The following is a 22,482-nucleotide window of genomic DNA, read 5'->3' on the forward strand; positions in this document are numbered from 1 at the left end:
GCCTTGTTTCACAGCCTGAGCTGTTGAGGTTTCATATGAGATAAATTGCTCTGTTCTCCAGGGATGGAAAAGCTGGACTGTGACATCGATTCAGGGCTGAGATTTTGCAGGTAAAGATAGGGTCATAGAGGGGAATAAAGATTTCAGCAAATTGGTTTGTTGTTCTCTACAGTGGAAATAATTTAAGAAGCAGATAGTCTCTCACTCAAACTTCTCTTCCCTGTTCTCTATCTGTCATATCACTGTAAAAATTCTATGAAAATTTCAGTCTTTTTTCTTTGTAGTGTGTTTATTATCATCTTTATGAATTCTTTGACTTCACCACCTTCTTGGCACCACAACTCTAGCCATTGAGATATTATTATAGATTCACTTTTGCAACTTCATCCCCTTATCTCTATTTCCTCCGCCAATTCGTAGTTTTAGTTCTTATTGTATCTTATGCTTGAAAACATTTGAAGCTTACAGTGTGTATCAGTTCCTTATTTTCTCAAATTTTTATTATCTAAGTGCCCTAAACTATCACTTTTTTTTAGAAAAGAAGTGAAATACATAACAGAACAGTTCACTGTAATAAATTGACCACTTATAAAATTAAGTTCAACCTGAAATCCCTCCCCACTTAACAGAGACCATATTTTATAATTCACAATGCTTTAGTCTGGGCAGGGTCAGTTTATCAAAGATTTTTGGATGTTTTAAACCACATGAGATATATACATTGTAAGATAAAATCGTTAATCTTGCAGAAGTTGTAGAATTTCCTGATGCTTAGGGAAGTTGGTGGTGGAGAACCTGAATCATATGAAAAGTAGTTGATTAATTAGCACCTGAGTTTGTTAAGTTGATAAGGATGATGATGAGATATACATGTTGAAAAGATAACTTTGCATATCAGAGTATTGTCAGAGGCCACTGGGAAAATTCATAATATTCTCAAATACTACAAAAAATGACCATTTTTTCATAAAAGATGTCATACATGATGGCATCATATACTTCTGTCAGAAAACTTGCAATGAAGAAAATGAACACTTCAGTCATTTTAATTCTAACAATTTGTTCATGCTTACTAGTAGGTTAAAAAACTGTTTAGAAATAAAGTGATAAGTGATGTACTTGCTTAATTTTTAAATTTTTTTAGTAAAAAACTTTTTCATATTTTTAAAAAATATTTATTTGTATTTATTTTATGCTGAATTTATTCCTGGGCCCAAAGACTTTTTTTTAATTAACTAACACCAATTATTTTCAATCTCTTTCAAAAAGTTGAAGAGGAGAAAATACCTCTAAAGTCATCCTATGGGATTAGCACTACCCTGATATCAAAGCCAAAGACACTAAGAGAAAAGAAAACTATAGGTCAATATTTTTGATGAATATTAATATAAAAATCCTCCATAAAATAGTAATAAACTAAATTCATCAGCATATTAAAAGGATTATACAGCATTTTTAAGTGGGATTTATTCCTGGAATACAAGGATGTTCCAATATATGAAAATGAATTAATGTAATAAACCACATTAACAGAATGAAGGAAGAAAACACATGATCATCTCAATGGATGCAGAAAAAGCATTTAACAAAACTCAACATGCTTTCATGCTAAAATCACTAAAAAAACACTCAGAGTAAAAGGAAACTACTTCAACATAATAAAAGCCATATACAGAAATCCACAGAGAACATCATATTCAAGGGTGAAAGACTGAAAGCTTTTTCTCTAAGATCAGGAACAAGACAAGACGGCCCATTTTCACCACTTCTATTCAACATGGTATTAGAAGTTCTAGCCAAAGCAATTAGGCAAGAAAAAGAAAGAAATAGCATCCAAATTTGAAAAGAAGAAGTAATATTATATTTGTTTACAAAGAGTATCTTATATGTTGAAACCCCTAAAACTTCCACCAAAAATTTGTTAGAACTAGTAAATTCTGCAGAGTAGTGCGACACAAAATCAACACGCAAAAACTATTGTTCTTCTATACATTAATAATAAGTAATCTGAAAAAGAAATTTAAAAACTTTACATTTTTATTTACAATAGCAACAAAAGAATAAAATACTTAAGAATCAACTTACTCAAAGAGGTAAAAATTCCAATGATGGTTTTGCAAAATTAGAAAAATCTATCCTAAAATTCATATGGACTCTCAAGGGACATTGACTAGCCAAAACAATCTAGAAAAAGAAGAACAAAGTTAGAGAACTCACACTTCCTGATTTCAAAACTTACTATAAAGTAATCAAAACAGTGTGGTACTGGCATAAATACACACACTATACTAATGAAATAGCACAGAGAGCCCAGAAATAAAACTTTGCATATATGGTCCAATGATTTTTGACAAAGGTACAAAGATCATTCATTGGAGAAAAGATCAGGTTTTCAACAAATGTTGTTGGGAAAACTGGATACCCACATGCAAAAGAATGAGTTTGGACCCTTACTTTACACTATATACAAAAATTAACTCAAAATGGATCAAAGATATAAATATTAGAGTTGAAGCTATAAAATCCTTAGAAGAAAACACATGGTAAAACCTGTATGTCATTGGGTCCAAATGCCATTGCAAAAATGATTTCTTTAATATGACATCAAAGACATAAGTAACAAAAAAATAAAAAATTGGACTTCATCAAAACGAAAAAGTTTTCTGTATCACAAGATACTATCAACAGAGTAAAAAGGCAAACCATGGAATGGTTGAAAATATTTGCAAATCACAAATCTGATAAGGGATTAATATATAGAATAAATAAAGAACTTCTACAACTCAACAATAAAAAAAAAACCTCAATTTAAAAATGCACAAAATACTTGAATAGACATTTCTCCAAAGAAAATATAAAATGAACAAGAAACACAAGAAAAGATGCTCAACATCACTAAGTATCAGGAAAAAGTGAAATAAAAGCACAATGAGCTACCTTTTCACACCCGTTAGGATAGTTACTATCACAAAATCAGAACATAACAAGTGTTGACAAGGATGTTGAGAAATTGGAACCCTTGTGCTCTGAGTGTGAGAATATAAAACTGTGGAAAACAGTATGGCAGTTCCTTCAAAAATTAAAAATAGAATTACTATATGATCTAGAAATTTCTCTTATGGGTTCTGAAATAATAAAAAACATATTTATCGGCCTCTGCGTCCAGTTCTTGGCACAGAGCTCCTAAAACCTTTGTAATTTCCCCAGTGATAAGAACACTAAGAGAATCTTTTGTCCTATTGAGGCAATTCTGGGTGGGCTCCTGGATGGCTCCTGGATGGGGGTTGGTCACCAGAAAGACCAAGCCCTGATTAGAAGCTTCGAATTTTTAGCCCTACCCCTTATCCTTCAGAGAAAGGAGAGGGGCTGGAAACTGAGTTAATAATTGATCACGCCTATGTGAGAGAGCCTCCATAAAAATCCCAATAGAAGGCGGTTCAGAGAGCTTCCAGGTTGGCAATGACAAGGACTGCTTGGAGAGTGGGGCACCTGGAGATGGCATGAAATCTTTGTGTATTATCTCCATACCTTTCCCTATGCACCACTTCCAACAGGCTCTCCTTGAATTATATCCTTTTATAATAAACTGGTGATCTAGTAAATGTTTCTCTGAGTTTTGTGAGCCACTCTAGCAAATTAATTAAACCCAAGGAGGAGGTTGTGGGAACCTCTGGTTTATAGCCAGTAAGTCAGAAGTACAGGTAACAACCTGGGCTTGTAACTGGCATCTGAAGTAAAGGTGAGGTTGGGTGGGTGTGCAGAATTATAGGATGGAGACATCAACCTGTACAATCTGATGTATCTCTGGGTTGTCAGCATCAAATTGAGTTGAATTATCTGGTAACCAGCTGGCATTACAAGAATTGCTTCTTGGAGGTGTGGGGAACCCTGTTATATGTGAAAAAGTGAATCTGAGAACACCATTTATGGGTATACACCCAAAAGAACTGAACGCAGAGGTATAAAGACATATATGTACACCCATGTTCTTAAAAGCATTATTCAAAATAGCCGGAAGCTGGAATCAAGCCAGGTGTCCATAAGTGGATGAACTGACAAAAAAATGTGGTGTATACACAGAGTGGAATACTATTCACCCTTAAAAAGGAAGGAATTCTGACACATGTTATAACATGGATGAACCTTGAGGAATTTATGCTAAGTGAAATAAAGCCAGTCACAAAAGGAAAAATGCTGTATGATTCCACTCATATAAGGTAATTACAGTAGTCAAATTTATAGGAATAGAAAGGAGAATGGTGGTTCCTAGGGGCAAGAGGGAGGGATAACAGGGAGTTGTTGCTTAATGGGCACAAAGTTTCAGTGCAATGTGAAAATAGTTCTGTGGATGTTTGGAGGTTATGGCTACACAATTATTTGAAGGTATTGAATGTCGCTGAATGGTACACTTAAAAATGGTTACAATTTTATCTTCTGCATATTTTATGACCATTAAAAAATTAATTATTTTCAACAAATGAACAAACACTAGCTACATGCGATAGCATGGATGAATATCACAAACATAATGCTGTATAAAAGAAATTATATTCAAAAGGCTATATAATTCCATTTATATAAAATCCAATAAAGAAACAAAACCGAGGTCTGGCTTCTACTAATAGTGGAGTAGCTTGTTGAACTAACACTCTCACAGATAACAATGATAAAATCTGCACAAAATATTATATATATTTATACAGACTCGTGTAGCTATATGTAAAACACATTTAATAAATGTGTATATGTGTATATGTTTAAATCAGTTCCAAAAGCAAGCTGAACTGAGAGGGAATCTTCCCTTAAATGATGGGAATTGCACCAGGAGATATTTGCAAGCTTGAGTCTTTTGCCTCAAAGCATTCCAAAATCTGGACATGGCCTAGACTGGGGAAAAACTACAGTCTTACTTGTAATGTTAGAGGATGTATTTTTGGGCTGGCAGAGTAGCTGGAAAGTTAGGGGAGAAATTCTGGAAGGGAGGGAGACACAAAGAGGAAAATCGCAAAATATATATGTAAGTCTCTCCCCCACACACACCAAATTGGCAGATCTTTGAACAACACACATACAGGGTAGGCCCCAGAAGGCCTAGTGTAAAAACAGCAGTTGGAAGATGAAAGAACTGACTGAGGATTTCAGCTATGCCCACTGTAAAGGAGATAGGATTGGAATTTCAGTCCAGCCAAGTTGATTCCCTGCTAGAAAAGTAACAACACTCTTCAAAGAAATACAATAGAATCCGGAGCCTCTATACCTATCTTTCATGATTTCCAGTACACAATTTAAAAGAATCATGAGATTTGAAGAAACAGGAAAATGTAATCCATATGTGACCAAAAGCAGGCAGTAGAAACTCTCCCTAATGTGTTGCAATTAGCAGTCAAGAATACGAAAGCAGCTATTATAAAGATGATCATGGTGGTAAAGAAAAATATTCCCATAATGAATGAACAGATGTGGGAACTCAGCAGAGAAGTGGAAATTACACAAAAGCACCAAATAGGAAGATGAAATGAAATAAATACTTTTGAGTTTACCAGTAGATGAGAAACAGTAGAAAAAAATGAAGATACAGCAATAGAAATTATCCAGTCTGAAGAAAAGAATGTAAAAATTTTGAAGAAAAATGAAGAGAGCCTTATGACCTGTGAGATGATTGAGTCCCCAGCAGAGAGGAGAAAGACAGAAAAATTAAAGGAGGCAGAAAGGCAAATCAATAAGTAATAGCATAAAACTTCCAAAATTTCTTGGAAAACCTAAAATTTTAGATCCAAGAAAGTCAGCAAACCCACAAAGTAAAATATAAAATAAAAGCATACTTAGGTACATGATAGTCAAGCTACTAAAATCCAAAGATAAAAAGAAAATCTTGAAAGCAGTCAGGGAAATACATATATACAGGGGAAGACATTACATACAGGGAGAAATAAGGTGAATGATGGATAATATATTATCAAAAACAAAAGAGACAACTCAACACCAAAATGACATCTTTCAAGTGCAGAAAGAAAACCCAAAAGTCAACACAAGATTCTATATTTAGCAGAACTCACTTTCAAAAATGAAGCAGAAGCAACAATAAGATACTGCACGCCTATTAGGTGCCTGAAATAAAAAATAAAATTGCAAATACCACATGAGGAGGTGGGTGAGGAGTAGGAGCAATTAGAACTGGGAACGCAACATGATAGTTGCATTCAGAAAACAGTTGAGCAGGTTCTTATAAAGCTAAACATACACTTATTATATGACTCAGATCTCCCACTCTTAGGTATTTACTGAAGAAAATTGAAAACTAATGTTTAAACAAAAATCTTTGTGGGAATCTTTATAGCCATTTTATTCATAATTGCCAAAAGCTGGAAATAAACTAAATGTTCTTCGTCAGGTGAATGGAGAAAGAAACTGTGATGCATCAGTACATTAGAATACTACTTGACAGTAAAAAGGATAAACTCTTTTTTTGTGTGTGTGAGAAAGATAAGCCCTGAGCTAACATCCATTGCCAATCCTCCTCCTTTTTTCCGCCCAAAGCCCCAATAGATAGATGTATGTCATAATTGCACACCCTTCTAGTTGCTGTATGTGGGACACGGCCTCAGCATGGCCAGAGAAGCGATGTGTGAGTGCGTGCCCTGCATCCGAACCTGGGCCGCCAGTAGGGGAGCGCATGCACTCAACTGCTAGGCCATGGGCCCGGCCCCAGGATAAACTCTTGATTCACACAACAACATGGATGAATCTTGGATGCATTTCTCCAAGTAAAGGAAGTCAGATTCAAAAGGCTGTACAGTATATGATTCCATTTATATGACTTTCTAGAAAAGGCAGAATTACAAGGATGGAAAATGATCAGTGGTTGCCAAGGGATGGAGTAGGGGAAGGGGTTGAATACAAAGGGATAGCATGAGAGAACTTTGGGGGTGAAAAACACAGCTCTGTATGGTACTGTGGGTATGGATGCATGACCATAAAGTCAAAACCCATAGAACTGTACACCACAAAGAGTGAATTTTACTCTGCAAATTTTAAAAATCAATCAGGATGCTGGGAAACTCAGATGGAATGCAGTGAAAAATGAATCTCACTGTATTACAAACATGTGACCTAACCATACAGAAGGGTTGGGGATGAAAGGTCCTGACCTAAGTTACTTTGGAAGACAGTGATTTGACGGGATACTGTAGAACTAAAGTACTGGACACAAACACTGTACTCTAGGTGGTAAATTTGTTTTTCATAAGGGTATGGATTAGCAATTCTGAAACTAGTTGACACAGTAAATATATTGTAGCTAACTGGAGTTAAGTTTCTCACTGTTGGTGAAAGAAGTTACAAATAAACAAAAGGAGAATGCTAGAATAAACTCTGTGGTGCTGGATTGGAGTTCGAAGTATCAGTATGAATCCATGTCTCTTTTAATATATCTATCCAAATAGATAGATAGACTGATATATAGATGGATAGATTGATAGACAGATGTGTCTACCTGAGTTTATATTCATGCATACATTTCCAAGCTCTGCTGAGAGGGTCCAGAAGCAGTGACACTCTGGTATTAATGAGCACACCTAGCTCCCAGATCTTGTTTTCTAAATATCATTCTCCAATAAAATAAAGCAGATTTTCTTGGAGAAATGGCTAATTCTAGGGCTGGAGATGGAAAATACAAGATGAGCCTGGATCATCTTGTAGTGCCAGAAAGTAGGAAAGTGCTTTCAAAAAAAAAAACACACAGAAAATGATGGGACGTGTCAAAAGGAATCAATCTGAAAGACTTTCCAATGACTCAAGCTGGAAAACTCTGAGCAACAAAATAAATAATGGTAGCATTGGATAATTACTCAGAGAATAAAATAAATATCCACGAGGCTATACTGATATAAAAAAGATTAAACAAGAAAGGAAGGGAAGGAAGAAAGAAAAAAGGGGAAAAAAAAGAATGAGAGAATGAGAAAAAGAAAGGAAGAAGGAAGGGGGGGAGAAATCTTGCTCACAGAATTCCAAATAATAAAAGCGCTAGATAGCATGAAATAGAAAATCGCCACTTTAACACTACAGTAATAATTACTTTTGGAAAGAATGACTGATGAACGCAAAAACTGTGGATGAAACTTAAAGAAGAAACAGTACATTTGCAGAGTCTCAAAGCATTTCCTTTCCAAACACTTAACTTGTTTCTCTTATTTCTTTTTTTTATGATTCTATTTATTTATTTATTTTCCCCCCAAAGCCCCAGTAGATAGTTGTATGTCATAGCTGCATATCCTTCTAGTTGCTGTATGTGGGACACGGCCTCAGCATGGCTGGAGAAGTGGTGCATCGGTGTGTGCCAGGGATCCGAACCCAGGCCGCGAGCAGCGGAGCACATGCACTTAACCTCTAAACCACGGGGCCGGCCCCTCTTATTTCTTTAAAATATCTATGACTACCTAAAGCAAAAACTATAACACTGTGTTGTGGGATTTATAACATGAGTAGATGTAAAATTTATGACAGCAATAGCACAAAGGACAGAGGTAAATGGAACTGTTCTGTAGCAAGGCTTCCATATTTTACATTGATTAAACTGGTGAACTATTAAGTCTAGGTAGGATGTGATATCTTAAAGATGCATATTGTAATCTGGACCACCCAGTAAGAACGTAAAGGTGTGTCATTTAAATGCTAATAAAGGAATTAAACAGCATGCCAAAAAACGTTTTTTGTTTTTTTTTTAAAGATTTTATTTATTTATATTTTCCCCCTAAAGCCCCAGTAGATAGTTGTATGTCACAGCTGCACATCCTTCTAGTTGCTGTATGTGGGACGCGGCCTCAGCATAGCCGGAGAAGCGGCGCATCGGTGCGCGCCCGGGAGCCGAACCCGGGCTGCCAGCAGCGGAGCGCGAGCACTCAACCGCTAAGGAACAGTAAGGAGTTTTCTGGGGGTGATGGAAATATCCTATTCTTAAAGGGATGAAAGTTATATGGGCATGTTTATTTGCCAAAACTGTACGGTTGAGATTTGTGCCTTTCAGTGTGCATACATCTTACTCACCACACATGCACAAAGGCTTAAAAGAATAATAAAGTGAGGTGGGAATGGGATGGAGTGTGGATGAAACAAAAATGGCAGATGATTAGTAGTTGTTGAAACTGGGTGACGGGCCTACTGTGCTATTTTGTTTATTTTGTATATTGTTTAAATTGTTCTGTAATAAAACACTTGTATAAGAAGACAAACTTGACATACAGTGTTCGCTGGTAAGATATCAGTTACCTTTGGGGAGGAAATAGGGAGAAAGGGATTGTCGGGGCCTGAGTAAAGCTGGTGCTAGTTGTTTGTCACACAAGTGTGTTCACTTTTTAATAATTCTTTGTGATTTACGTGGATGACTTCTGCATATATTTCTGTACGCATGTTATATGTCAATAATCATTTTAAATCCTGCATATTTGCACAAAGATACTAACTCAATATCTCAGAATAACAGCAGTGTTTTGTTTTAAAGTGGAACACATTCACTCATGACACCATTAGATGGATTTTAATACTTCCAAGTATCTATTAATGCCCTCATCCTTGCATGGTCCCTTGGGTCTTTCCATTTTTGCCTCAGTTTTGTAAGTGGCATGGATTTGAGATTTCATGATGTCATCTTTCTCCAGCAAGGTCCACCCCCACCACGATGCTCACCAAGGCCTCGAGACCTAGCACAGTGCCGTGTTCACAGCATGCACTCAAGACCTGTGGGACTGGGTTGGAAGGAACAAAATGAGGAGCACACGATGTTCGTAACTTAAGTCTAGGTGTCATATTGTGACTTAGGAAATTGGTATAGTTTTTCGATAGATTTGCTATGCCTTCTAGATTTTCCTATTTAAAACAATGGGAAATAGGGTCTCAGAGTTCTTTCTCAGAGAAAGTCTGACATTTCAGGCACAGATTACTGACAATTATTAATGGTATATGACTTTCCCACCTCATCTTAGTGTCAAGTTTTTAATTCCTTACCTTGGAAATGACCTAACTTTGCTTCTTCCAAATCTTGTAGTAATACTGGTGCCCCAGAAAGTCAGGCCACGGATATTCTGCTGTTGTGCGTTCTCCCTGGAAAGAAGTGGAGCTGTGCATCCACCAGTCTAAGAAGCGTGTGGTGCTGTAGTATTTGGAGTCAATCAGAAAAGCTAAATGGAAAAACGACTTCAGAGAATTATCACCATAACCCCCCACAGCAACAAATTATTTTGCTTAATTATTTTGTGATTCTGCGGGTATATTTAAACAGGAATATTAAAACTAGTTCCCAAGGAGCCAGCCCTATACTAGAGCAGAAATTGCATATTACCTTCCTGCACAAACTTGCCTAACACTGTGGGAAGGACCAATGGGAAGTTTCGGTGTTGTTGCCTATGTTAACGAGGCCAAGAGGTCCACACTCGGATAAGAAAGTCCAGTGAACCAGCCTGTGTGCAGCGTGGAAATAGGGGCATGCATGTGTTCCCCTGAAGTGGCTTAGGGGTCACTTACCAGTGCACCTGAGTTTCCTGTCTGTATAATGCAGGTATTGGGGCTGTCCAATGTGATGTTTTCTCCTTTTTATGACATGGCTCAGGGCAGTCCTTCTAAGACTCCTGACCAAGGTATGGGCCCTTCAGGCAGATTGGGTCCAAAGGGAGGATCTCTGCAGCGACCCTGACCACGGGTTCCAGAGGGAGGATCATGGCAGCTTGGAGAGATAGGGGGGATGGTAGGACAGGTGGCATTGAAAAGGCAAATTCCAGGATCCCAGGCACCCGATATTTCCATTTTAGATATTGAATTTACATTTCAAATACTGGCCAGGGGGCTTCCACCAGGGCTGCAGGCAACCTCAGCAATAGCCAGGTTGGTGAGCCCCACCCCTACCTGAGTCCCGGCCTCAAGGGATGCAGCCCAACCACACTGCGCATACTCTGGGGGGGTGGGCAGGTCATGGAGATTGGGCGTGGTATACAGAACAGGTGGGGAAGAGGGTGGGATGGAGAAGCAGAGGGGTGGGGCCCAGGGGCCGAAGGACAAGGCAAGAGTTGGGGCCACGAGCTGTGCATGCTGGGAGCTTTTCTCTCTTAACCGCTCCCAGCTGGCAACCTGTAGGGCTGCAGGACTAGAACGCCCAGGATGCTCTGGGCACAGGGCGGTGCCTGGCCCTGGGAGGAGGAGCAGGGTGGTGTGAGCTTGGCCGAGGGCCAAACCATTGACTCAGGACTCAGGTCCTGCACCCGCTCCATGTGGACTGATTCCCAGAGGGATGTGACGAGACGAAAATTACCAGGGAGTTAGGAGGGTGTGGCGGCTGCATGGGAAGCCGCGGGCCTGCAGCGTGCAACTGCTTTTGTCCAAAATTGAAGCCCAGACTGGCGCCTCTTCCCCACCGCCTCCCTCCTTTGCTTGATTCCTCCTCCCCCCTGTGTACCTGTGGGTCCTTCCACAGCCTCCTACCTAATCCAGGGCCAGGTGTTTCTCTAAACTGCTTATGGGAACTGGTTAGACATTCCAGAAACTTTCCACTTTGCCTGCTGCCCTCTGCCTTCTCCAGCCAAAGTGCCATCATTTCATCAGCTTTTGGGAGAAATTCACCCTTGTGGTCCCTCTTGGATGCACAACTTTGGAGTTTTGCAAAGTGGTAACATTGGCTGTTGCTTGCCTTTTTCACAGATGTGGAAGTTAAAGCATCCGTGAGGTTAATCATTGGTTTCCCCAGGATCTGCTAAGGGCAGAGGAGAACAACACAATTCCCAGGCAAGTATCTAGTAGGCCGTTTTCACTAACCTATTCCAGTGCAGAGGCCTCCAAAACAGCATCGTTAGGATGAGAATAGCTTAAGCATTTTGCCCTTCAGATTGATCACCTAATCTCAGCTCAGGCCTGAGTGGCCAGTCTCTCAGGGACATAAGTGATGACTCTGATCCCTCAGGAAGAGACCGGTGGTCTGGCTTTGGGAGAGGCATGTTCATGGTAGACAACACCTGGGCAGCATTTGAAACCCGTCAGCTTTAACATCTCTGCTTTGGATTCCGGCAAGGTTCCAGGATAAACATGCCCAGGGATAGTCAGATGTAACGTATTCTTTAAAAATTGATTACAGCAGTGAAAGGAACAGAGCATAAAATATCCTGATTATTTGCAAAAGATGAAATGCAAGCAAGACCTTCTTGTTAATTTTTTAATGCTCATTCTCTTGGCTGTATTGTACGCTTGAATGCATAAAAAAAAATTTGAATTGAAAAGTTATCTTTTCCTGAGATTGGTAAATTAACTTAAAAGTCTTATTGAAACCTGTGGAGGAATGGTTAGCAGCTTTCACGATTTATGTCCTCCCTAAAACTTTGGGTGTTGATCTCCATGAAAAAAAGTCCTTGTTTATATTACACATCCCAATAGGTTACATTTCCAATTCCTGAATGTGGGGTATTATCAAAACAACTGAATAAGCTGGTCATGGAAACTGGACCCTGTCACTATGTGAAGAATTTGCCTCGCTATGAATTAATGACATGAATTCTTTAACATTTTTTTAAAGAACGGACGAGAAACTCTGCAGTATCTCTGAATGTGGCAAGACAGGGAATTCTCGTTGGACCACATCCTCGGGTCCTTCTCTCGTGTTCAATAGACCCGGGTGATAGTCTGTGTTGTCAGGTGCAACGCCGCTCCCCCAGCCCCCAGTGTTCCATCCTACTCTGGCCTGTGACCTCTTCAGGGGGTTCTGATGACACTCCTCCACAAGGGTTGGAAGGAGACATTGTAACATGAGGATATTCATCATCTTGAAACAAGGATTAATGGAGAGGAATGTCTCGGGGTCTGTGTGCCCCGATGCAACTGCTGTTGGGTTGTGGCTGCAGTGACCACTGTGCTCCCAGCAGTCCCCACAATGGCTCTCTCAGACGTTTGATCTCCTGGTGCAACCACAGAAGCTGTTGACAGAGCTGAGCGCTCGTGGTTCAGTGTCTTCCGTCAGATTTTGTGGCTCTGACCCTCCTATGCTCGCCCCCTTCCCATTCCTATCTGCTGAGTTGATTGCTTTGTAGTTGTTTCCTAGGAGCCACTGTGTGTAACTGGATTTCACAGTGTCTTTAGGGACCCACCCTCACTACACGAGTCACTGTACAACAGCGACTTATCCTGGTGTAGCCCGTGTTCATCGTCTCCAGTGGAGCTGTGAAGAACCCTGCTTTCTCGGAGCTCCTCTCATTCTCATGCTGCTGGGGCTGCTTACGAAGTTGAGCATCCCGTCTTTGGTCTCATTAACATTATTCTTTTCATCGATTATTTTGAAGTCGGATATGACTTTGTTAATAATGTGACACTGGCTGTCACAGGAACTTTTATGTATCTTCCCCAACAGCTCTGTGAAGTAGACCTGTGATCCACACATTACAGGGGGGACACTGAAGCTCAGAGAGATGGAGTAGCTTCCTTCACTTCACAGTTTCTTGGTACATTTTGTGTCTCCACCTGGAGCTCCGCCTCTCAGGTGTGTGCACTTAGCTGGTGTTCCACTTTATGCCTCTCTGCCAGCCTCCCCAAAGGCACACGCTCCATCCTGAGTCCATTGTCTGCTTGATGGCAGTCACCCTGCACAAACAGGCTCCGTGCAGGGAGTGGACTAGCGGGCATGGTCCTCCGGCTTACCCTGGGCAGGTTCTAGGTTCATGGCGAGAGCTGAAGCAGTGGAAGATACTGACCGTCACTCACCTGGAAGGTATCTTATGGAGAAATACTCCACTGACTTTTTGCAGGTGTCATGTCTTCTTTGTCTTCATTGCTCCTCTGGGCTTTCTCCTACAGTCCATGCTGTGCAGTAACATAGAGAACAGAGACTGGTGAACATCATACTGTTGCCCTGCACCAAAGGGTCACATCACTCATTTTTCTAACTATGAAACAAGTACACACTGTAAAAAAAGTCAAATTGCACTGATCTATGTAGAGTAAAGTGAAACATTCCCCTTTCATCCCCTTCCCTGAAAACTCACTCTCCTACTCAGAAGGAACTATTGTTAAGAGGTTGTGACTTATTCTTCTGGAAATTTCCTATGAATTTGTAAATACACAAAGTTTTTTTTTAAACATAAATTACATAACTACATCGTTTTTCAATTTGTTGTTTCCCAAGCCATATATCATAGACCTCTCTCCTTATCAGTGCACATCATTTTAACTTACCTTTTTAGAAGTTTTAGAGGTATTCCAAAGAATAGGCATACCATGATCTGTTTATATCTTCTTTGATAGCAAAGGGATTACATCCAGTTTCACTATTATACATAATGCTGCTATAAGATCCTTGTGTGGAATTTATTACACTGCTTTCAACTCCTCGATTTGCTTTGTTTCCTTTTAGTCAGAGACTATGATATATTTGTAACAATTTTGTGGTAATTATTTTATAGGGAAATTAATTTTATCACTGAATAACGACATGTATGGGGAAGCTGCACTTCAAGGTCATCCATCTCAGTATTCTGGAGAAAAATCATGAAACTTAGAAGGTATTATGGTTGCTCCATCACATTCTAACAAGTCATGTTAACAATTTAAAGTTGAATCTTTGAATAGCCTCTACTCTTTCTGTTCAAATGAAGGATGACGTTTTCTTGTCTTGAAAACTTCTGACTCCAGGGGCTCTCAGTTGTGCTTCAGAGAGTGTAAGATATTGGTGTTGTATTTATTTCTCTTCACCTATAGGCTGCATCTTCTAAAGATCATAGAATTGAACATGGTCCAATCGATATATATGATTTGGTTCAAAAATTCAAAGTAATGAACCCAAGATAGGAATCTATAACTTTGGTTCTTAATAAAGAATTTCCTTTGATATCCTTAAGTCCCTGTCATTACTTGTAAAACCTCACCTATGGGTGAAGAGTTGTGGTTCTGCTGGCAATGTCTGGCTTGAACATCCATAGTTGATCCTGCCACATCTGTAGGTAGATTAGACTTGACCTCTTGATGACCTCTGCCCTTGGTCTTTGAGCTGGGAAAAATAAGAATTTAAAAAAGTTGCAGTTATTAGCACTCAATACTAGAAACGCCCATTAAAGAGTGTGTTTGGTTTGGTAAACCAAAGGGAGTATAAGCAGAACAAAGTCTTTAATATCTATAAAATTTCAAAAAATTCTAATTTTTAAAAATATAACTCTAGTTTTGCCACACTGCAAACTGTGTATATATGAATGAAGTATCCCTCTGTCCATTTCTTCAGTTGTTTCCATTGATTTGATGGATTTATCTTCTAACCCGGATTCCAAATGTGAAAGAACATCTTGGTCCTTCAAAGAAAAGAAACCATTGAAATATAATTGTCTTTTAGCTCGGCATCCCACAGGTTTGAGGAATAAATGATCATGTAATGATACAATGATTTTGAAACCTAATTGTTAATTAGGGGGGTGTAAGAGATGATTGAATGGTGGTTCATCCCTATGGTCAGGGGTATTGTACACATGGACGTGTAAACACGATTCAGGAAGCTGCTTCAGCTCCGTGACATCCCTAAGAACCACAGTGCAGGAGGATCTAGGTACACAGCCGTCTGCCTCGATCTCCTGGGTTACATGTATATCCAGGGGTCTTGACAGTGGCTTCAGAGCAGCTAACTTTTATCTATTTCTCCCTTTCCTTATCTCCAGTTTATCTCAAACAGTCCTGACTACCATATTTTAAAGTAAGAACAATTGTAGTTATCTACATGAGTTTCTTGTTCATTATTGCAGAGTAATAATCAAGGATACCGTTAAATATCATTTAATTGACCTTATTAAATTTGTTTTACCTTATAATTGATTAGAACACTGCGTTTAGTTCGGCGTTTGATATTCACCAAGCGTGTTAATCTGCTTACAACTGCTATGTGCCTCATTCCTCTTAGAAGTGTATCTTTGGCCCATCACAAGATTTTAATGGCTCAAATCATCATAAATTAAGATAATGTACTGTCTTTTGGATGATAGGGAGGCATATGGGTCCATTTTGGAAATATGCCCATCTGTCTTTGCTCCCCATGGGAAGTTTCTGGTCACTAGGTCTCCAGGTGGCTTGCACAAGCCCTAGGTCTGTAATAGCTTGGTCCCTCTCCTTCTAATTGGGGTAGAAATAAAGGAGATTAGAGAGACTTATTAAAGTTTTGGTTGCATGAAGTCTTCTATGAAGACCATCCATGCATATTGTTCTGGATAGCTCTCTGTTCCTAAGACTACTAGTTATTTTAAGGGCTTGTCGGGAACTGTGAAAGGTCTGATATTTTACCTTACCTGCAAGCTAATAAGTTAGCCTACAATGGTTTAGCAGATGCTGACAAAAGACACAAGACCCATGGGTCAGAGACAAAGGACTCAATGACACAGCAATAGCAGTGGCCAGAGTATCATCATCTGCACCGGCTCACTAAATCTCACTTCCTACAGGGTGATACACAGTGGGCCAGGTGACATGCAGAGGGTTGCAAGATCTCAGAGCCTAAGGAACTCAAATCTTTGATAAGGGGCAGGATGTCTGCTAACCTTTGTCCTGGAGGGTGTTATTTTTATTATACTGGGCAGTAAGCAAGCCTGCCCTTTGTTCTAGAGTAGGCCACTATTTCTATCTCCCAAGGCTGACAGCTCTACACACATCCTTGAAAAGATAACCTGGTCTTACTGATTTTCAAAGATAAGCTTGAATGAGACTTGATCATCATTCAGTTCTTCTGTTTCCTTTATTGAGATTGTGCAAACATGCTCTTTTCTCTGTAAAGTTCACTAACTTTATTCATACATAAGGGATGCTGTTGGTTTTATTTATTAAGTTGAAATTGTCTTATTAGAGCAAATGATGAAACTGTTATGGGTTGGATCTGAAAGTATGATTTCCAGGAAAAATGTGAAAGAAGATTAGTGCGCACAGAACTTTGCCACAAAGAGCTGATAGCAACTTAAATGATTTTAATTTGAATACTGTTTTATACAACTTTCTTCCATTTACTTCATCCTCTCTGCTTCCTTTAACTCTCATATGGGAATGGGGCACTTTCAGGGATTCACTGAACTCATTTACAATATTCAAATGGTTTTGTCTGTTGTGGTTTTTTTTATTGAGGTAAAGTTGACATACAACATTATCTCAGTTTCATGGGTACAACGTAATGATTCAATGTTTGAGTATATATTGAAATGATCACCACAATAAGTCCAGTTAACATTCGTCTATACATAGTTACAAATATTTTTCTCTTGTTATGAGGACATGGCATATTTCAAGGTGCAGAAGAATCAACGATGGTGTCATATTTTTCTATATACAGCTTGATGAATTTGGACATAAGTATACACCCTTGAGACTGTCATCACCATCAAGACCACAAACAAATTCATCACCTTCCAAAGTTTTCTCTCACCTCCTTTATTACTATCATTCTGTGGTAAGAACTCTTAGTATCTACTCAAGTAGTAAATGTGATGTATGCAATAGAGTTTTGTTAGCTGAAGGCACTACGCAATATCCTACATCTCCAGAACTTATTTATCTTGATAACTGAAACTTTGTATCCTTTGATAATCAGCTCCCCATTTCCCCATCCCTCCAGCCCCTGGCAACCACCATTCTAGCCTCTGCTTGTATGAGTTTGACAATTTTACATTCCACATATAAGTATTTGCCTTTCTCTGTCTGTCTTATTTCACTTAGCATAATATCTTCTAGGTCCCTCATGTTGTCAAAAATGGCAGGAATTCCTTCTTTTTTCAAGGTTGACGAATATTCCATTTCTTTATCCATTCATCCATCAATGACGTTTAGGTTACTTCCATATCTTCGCTATTGTGAATTAGCTGCAATGAACATTAGAGTACAGATATCTCTTTGAGACCCTGATTTCAATTCCTGTGGGTATACACCAGAAGTGGGATTGCTGGATCATATGCTAGTTTTCTTTTTTGCAGGAACCTCCATACTGTTTTCCATAATGGCTGTACTAGTTTATATTCCCACAAGGTTTCCTTTTCTCCACATCTTCACCAATATTTGTCATCTTTAGTTTTTTTGATTATCGCCATCTTAACAAGTGTGAAGTGATACCTCATTGTGGTTTTGATTTGCATTCCCTGATGATTAACGATGCCAAACACCTTTTCATACACCTGTTGGCCACTTGTATATCTTCATTGGAAAAAGTCTATTATGATCTCTTGCCCACATTTTAAATTGACTTGTCTTTTTGTTATTGAGCCAACAGAAAAAAAGGAGAACAAAATTTCCAGGCGTTATGGGTGCTTCCCAGTTGATGCAGACGGTTTTGTGTTTACAGTGGTACCAAAAGGTCATGTTTCGTGCTTTTTCTTCAGCTTGTTATAAGACCAGCAGTAGCTGCGGCATGGCAGATAATCGGGATCTTCTGGGTTTGGAGGTTTACAAAATAAATGAGTGGTAAGGAATTTTTTATATTTCCAAGGAAATTATTGTGATCGTAGTCCACGGAATCCAGGATTAGATAGGTGTAGGAGGAAATTAAGGTGAGGATTGGTGATCTGGCATTACTTCTGATCTTGAGGGACAGGTATCTACTGTATGAGTGTTTGAATAAAAATATTAGGGAACAGGAATTTGTGGTGGGTGAATATGTTTTCTGAATTATTTACTTTTGAACATAACCACTAGGATTATGTGAACATCTGGGAGATTGGAGGAAGTCGTTAACAGGAGGTGGTTGATAATATCACTATTGATTTAACCTCTATGAACAACAAGTGGTCAATGGATTAAGCAAATGAGTAGACAGAAAACACAGAAATGGTAAGATTTGGGTTTTAGTAAGGACTGGGGACTGACTGTCCTGAGTGGGAGTGCCAGGACTTGTGCGGTTGAGAGTGACAAGGACAAGAAGAGAATAGAATCACACTCAAACAAGGAGGGGGTGTTAACAGGATGGAGGAGGAGAAATGATCTGGAGTAGCCTTGAATTTTGACCTTGAGCTTTCTGTTCTTGATGCAAATCTGCCTGATGACATCCCAGGACACAGGTCAGATCTATCCCCAGAGGATAGAGAGGGGGTGGAAGTAAAAACAGCCAGGATAATTGTCCTAAAAAGGCAGGCTTCTTTTATCATTTGACCCACTTTCATGATTGGTTTTTGTAGGATAAGAGGAAAAGAAGGATGATAAGAAGGATGACAGTCACGTCTTCGCAGAGGAAGCAGCATAACTGTGAAAACCAGTCCAAACCATAGCCTGGTTTAAGCATCTCCATGCCTTTGAGGATGTCCAGTGACATATTCAAGAGGACGATGACTAGAATGCCATCACATGCTGGCAATGATGGGTCTCTGGGAGGATTCCTTGGACCAGCCCCACCAAGTCTGCTGGGCCGAGAGACCGCAAGGACTCCAGGCCTGCAGTAGTGCAGGACAACTCGTAAGTCCTTTCAATCTGGCCAAAGCATTGCAAAAACTTGCACCTAGTCACACAGGTGAATCCCTGCCAGGTGTGCTCGCAGGTGGTCTGCATTCCAGGTCCCTTGAGCACTCCTGCTGGCCTTCAGATTTGGCAGAGATGATTCCAGGAGCTGCTATGGGCATTCCACAGCTCGACTGCCAACAATTTCTGACGACTGAAGAAGGTATCAGGAAGGAGGAAAGGGCAGTGAAGAGCACAGGAGCGATACTGGTGATAGCACTGATGGCGGACAGACTTGCTAGTGAGGCAGAGAAAGTGAGGGGCCAAGAAGGCCATCCTGACAGCAGATGAAATGGAGCAGGTACCTCAGTGAGGTCTCATGGCTGCGTCCCTAATGTTTCCTTGCTTTGAGCTCTTGAACTTTTAAAATATACCAATACTTTTCTTGTATTAAACTCTGCTGCGTGACATAGAAAATATAGATAGAGGTTTCTTTCTGAGGTGAGAGGTTGAGTTGCAGGTGAGGAGAGAAAGATCTTCCTTTTTCATGCTGTTTTCTCATTTTCCTTTACTATGTACAATATTTATTTGTATTTTAAAGTCAGCAGCCAGTTATCAACGTCACGGGATGATTCAGCTTTTCCCATCACAGTCACAGTAAAACCTACATAAAGTGGATTATTCTTTTTGTGTAATATTCCAATAGACTCCAAAATATTATTTCAAATCACTTTTGTGTCTATGTTCTCAAATTAGATATTTACTTCTAGGTCTCCATTTTTCTGTTCTCTGTTGCATGCCAATTCAGAGTTGCATCTAAGGAAATACCAGATTTCCCACAGTTTTTTAGATCCATATGTGTTGGAAATGTGATTCATGGAAATGGACATGGCAGTTGGGGGATCGTGCTATTACCGAAAGAGAACTTTTCAGCATCAGTAATGCTGAAAGAAACCACTGCTTGTTGGGATTTAGTTGTCTATTTGAGGGATCAAGCTTTCACTGTTGGCACTTCTCTTTCTCTTTGGAGGGAAAGTACGGCCTTCCCAGTATTTCCATTACCAAATCACTTTCCTGGGTGGCTGTGCCATGTCAGGAAGGTCTTGAGATGACGGGAACCAGGGTTCATCCTCAAATTCTGGCTGTTCTGACAAGGCTTCCCTGGCAGAGTGCAGCCTGTGTGTCTGGGTGACACTTGCAGCCATCAGAAAGGAGGGGATACCTCACAAGTGCCAAGCGATTCATCTGTCCCTTGTCTTACAGGGTGTTCCCAAGTGATGAGGTTCAAAATGCCACTTGGTAACCATTTGAAATCTCCTAGTCATGGGGTGGGTTCTCTGTGTGAGCTCAGAGCAGTGTCTGTTCAGCACCAGATGGGAAGCATTTCAGTATTTTAATTGATAAGGCTGTGTTCATGCACGTCCATGGACCATCAGTTCAGTGGCATTCCCTGCTGGAGCCCCCCACACCCCTGTCATACCTCATCTTTCAAAGCTCCAAACAGTCTTCACACCCAGGAGGTTGTGGTAATGTAACCACAGCACAGGATTGGGGAAAAAAACACAACCACCCGGGGTGACACATTTTAAGGGCTTGGGCCCAATTGCCCCATTTGGACGAGTTGGTAACACCAACACTTAGTATGTTAACTGGAGGATTGTCCAAGATCACGGACCTAAGAACGACACGGGCTCAGATGTCACCTTGGACAGCAAGGGCCAGTGTAGAGTCACTCACTGGCCAGGATTATGGTCCCTTATACTGTCAAAGTAGAGCTCACCGGGGATCCTCTGGCCAAGCCAGAGAGGAGGCTTGGGACCTTCTAGGGAATTTCTGCCCTAAAGGGAATTGCTTAAGGAAGGCAGGGGTGCTGAAAATCCTAGTTCACAGGGAGCAGTCATGTTTATGGAACGAGGCCCAGCAGTAGCCTTAAAAGCTGCATCACAAATCTTTCCGCCTGGATACAAAACAAGCAGGAAAAGGAATTCAGAGTCTTGGACAAGGATCACAGCAGGATTCAAATCCAGGTCAGGGGTGAACAGGGAGCCCCTAGAGGGGCCTCAGGAGCTAGATCCTTCCTGTCTTTAGTCCATTTGCAAATGAGCTTCCTTGGGCCTTGTCCTCTCCAAGTGCACGTTTTGATCTTTTTACATTGTTTTCCCCACTTAGAGCTGATGCAATTCCAGAGATTGAACTAGAAAACTACAAGTTCCTAAAATTTAGTCAAAAGAAATCTCAACAAGAGAAGCAGAAAATGTTCCCTGTTCCTCAAGAATGTAGAAAGGCAGCCCCTGCCTGTGGCACGACATGGTCCTGGGTAGTGCTGTTTTAAAGACACCCACATTTCAGTGGTTGTTGCTCTGCCTGTGAAAGTACCTTCAACATTTAAATCCCAAGAGAACGGGCGGGGGGCCATGTCTGCTCCCGGAGGAGTTGAATGATACTGAAATGAACTGGTCTTCGGAATTAGGGGGATTTGGGGGTGTCCCCACTAGCCAGGGAAGGGGCTGGCCCTTCTCCCTTCTCCCACATACAATAAGCTGATGACCCGGAAGAGTTCGTGATTCAAGGAGAAATGTGAGATTCAGTGTCTCACTTACATGCCTACAGAAAGCGAGAGAACCACACCACAACTCCCAGACTGTAAAGGGAACAGGACTTTAATATAATATTCAAATATGGCATTTATTGTTTACAACAAATAACTACTGCCCCTCCACAATGTGTGACAGGATCTCTGGACTGGCCAACAGGGAGAGTCCACCCCTGCCCTCACCCAACTCCTGCCCGGCCTCACCTATCACTCTCGTTGAGCAGCTCCATGTCCTGGAACCAGGCCCCAAATCGCTCCTCGGGCTCTAGGTTGTAATTCTTTGTGGCCACCTGGAGCAGCAGGATCTCCCTCATGACTGGGTATTCCTGGGACCAGAGGGAATGAGAGGCTGAAGTTAGGGCCTGGGTGAGGGATGCTGCATGGGCCTTGTCGGGTGTCAGGGGTGGGGCAGGGACCAGTCCTGGGAACTGTCCTTCCCTCCAGTTCCTACCAGGTTTTACCTGTTCTCAGAATGGGAATAAGCAGCGCCT

The sequence above is a fragment of the Diceros bicornis genome, chromosome 19 (genome assembly GCF_020826845.1).
Source record: "Diceros bicornis minor isolate mBicDic1 chromosome 19, mDicBic1.mat.cur, whole genome shotgun sequence".
Lineage (NCBI taxonomy): Eukaryota > Metazoa > Chordata > Mammalia > Perissodactyla > Rhinocerotidae > Diceros > Diceros bicornis.